Source organism: Alligator sinensis, unplaced genomic scaffold (genome assembly GCF_000455745.1).
Source record: "Alligator sinensis unplaced genomic scaffold, ASM45574v1 scaffold2663_1, whole genome shotgun sequence".
Classification (NCBI taxonomy): Eukaryota; Metazoa; Chordata; order Crocodylia; family Alligatoridae; genus Alligator; species Alligator sinensis.
This window is the reverse complement of record NW_005844468.1, coordinates 1-2,359: the sequence shown is the minus strand read 5'-3', so window position 1 is coordinate 2,359 and position 2,359 is coordinate 1. Positions and strand designations below refer to the sequence as shown.

General features: G+C 58.4%; 1 pseudogene; it reads left to right on the top strand.

The window, feature by feature from the left end:
• Window positions 1–1,484, top strand: part of LOC112549098 — a 2,351-nt pseudogene extending 867 nt beyond the window's left edge.
• Window positions 1,485–2,359: the final 875 nt, after the last annotated feature.

Sequence of the window (2,359 nt, the reverse complement as noted above, 5' to 3'; positions counted from 1 at the left end):
TGTTGATTCCTGGGTGCAGCAGCCAAAGGCCTGTCCTTACGATGAGCCTCTGGAGGAGGCAGGAAATTGGGAAACCTCAGGGCCTGAGGTTGAGCTGCCTCATGTCGCCAAAGAGGAGCCCCCGAACAACCCAGAGCCAGGTCCTTACCAGCCTTTTTGATGTACAAGCTTAACATGGGCTCGACACCCAAAGAGTAGCAGTTCCCCCCCCACCCCCCCCGCCATTATTAGTGTTGGCGACGGGGTTTAGGTCAGTTGAGTTTGGGGGACAACTAAGTAGAAAACAGTGTGGGAGTGGGGTCGCAGGCTCCAAACAAGCGCTGCACAGGGGGACAGCGAGCGGAGCAGAGCGGGCAGTAGCCGGTGGCTCTTGAATGAGTCCAAGGAGCCAGGGGCAGGTGAGGTGCAGGATGAAGTCCTGGCGTGCAGTTAGGAGCCTGCGGGGCTGTCCTGCGGTTGGGGTGAGCGGCTCTAATGCCTGCCCCTGCCCGAGATAGGGCTGCAAGGTTTGTACCTGTGTGGCTGGGGTGGGACAGGGCTCTGGTCCCTGCGGGTGGTCCGAGGCCCAGGATCTTTCTCACCGCGTGCGCCGCTCATCTCAGAAAGATGCTTTAGGTGACTGGCTCTTGCCGTGCTGCCATGGTCACAACCAGTGATCTAATTGCTGTTCAAATGAACAGTGTTGTAATAATATCAGTCAATAAGAGGCTGGTGCAGGTGATGCGGAAATGAGTCCCAGTGGCCTCTGGCTGGGCCAGGTGCTGCAGGCCTCCGTCCGGCTGCAGCTCCCCGGGACAGGGGAGACCTGGGAGCTGTCAGCACGTGGAGGGTCCCCAGGCGGGTACCCCGGACCAGGCCCTTCCCCAGGTGAAGTGAGGAGCGGTGGATCTCCTCTTTCCCGTGGCAGGAGGCCCCATCCCCCGTGCAGAAATCTCTCTGCCAGAACAGTTTGATGGGTCTGTGCTCCAGCAGGTCGGCGGCTCTTGTTCTCCCGGTGCCCCTGGGAGCATTTCACATGTCCTGGAGTAGACTGACCTTGCAATTTCCTCCCAACCCCAACACGTGGTTTGACCCAGCACCAGCATCCCTCCAGATCCTTTTGCAGCGAGCAATGTTTTTGGTGCCATGATCACCACTGGAGCTGGGGCAGTTCTAGGGGATCGTCTCCAGCCTCTTGCCAGTGGGACGATGAGTCTTCCTTCTCCCCCCTCTTCCGCACACTGCAGCCTCCAGCTCCCTTCATCCCAGGCCAGTCCAGGAGACGAGCATGGCTTTCCCCGTGCCACCACCCCAGGGCTCACCTGTGCACTCTCTTCCCACCCACAGGTGCTGGGACCCTGAGCAGAGTGGATCAGCACCTTCCAGAGGAAGGGCCTGTAAACCTGGAGCTGCAGAGACCCTCCCCAGGGAGACGGGGACAGAGCGGCTCCCTGACGCCTGGGCCGAGCCAGTTGCAGGAGGGGCAGGGCAGGCCAGCGAACCAAGGGGAGAGCATGGAGGTGAGCTGGGCACAAGGTGGAGGTGGGGGTGGGAGTGCAGCTGTGGCAGAGCCCAGGAGGAGCCAGGGGTGCTGTCAAGAGTTTGGGGAGCAGAGAGACCTGAAGAGTGAGCAAGGGTGCTGGTCGGGGCCCAGCCAGCCAGCACCAGGGAGCCCGGGGCAGTGGTCTCTACAGCTGAGCCCAGCAAGTCCTCTCCCGCCTGCCTAGGACTGGGAGCACAGAGGGTCTCTGCAGCCGATGCCAGCAGGGTCCCCCCAGCCCATCAGTTTGGCAGGAGTGAGCAGCACACCTGGCTGCTGATTATGTGTGTTAGTGTGAGGGGAGGCAGAAGCCAGGATGGATTTGCAGTTTACAACCTACCTGAATCAGAGGGGCAGCACAGGTTTTTTCAGTTCCAAACTCATTTGAAAAGTTGGAATTGAAGGATATGCACTGCAGAAGCCAGGATGGATTTGCAGTTTACAACCTACCTGAATCAGAGGGGCAGCACAGGTTTTTTCAGTTCCAAACTCATTTGAAAAGTTGGAATTGAAGGATATGCACTGACCAGACTATTAAATAGAGAGAGTCTTTTGAATACCAAGTGCAGAGGGGCAGCATGGTGGGAAGGGGGACAGTGCTGGGAGAGGGGATGTAAGTAGAGACCCCCCCACACAAAGGGGACACAGCAGCTAATCCGGTTAATCGGAGAAGACTGCACAGTCCCTGTGTGGACCGTGCATAACACAACCCAGCCTGCAGATGATTTCTGGTTGCACAACTCCATGTTCAGGTTTGTGCTGAAGTGTTTGGTCTAAGGACAGCTGCTCCGAGGTCCGCACTGGGAAGTCCACAGGCCTTTCTCTCTTCCTGGACCAGAT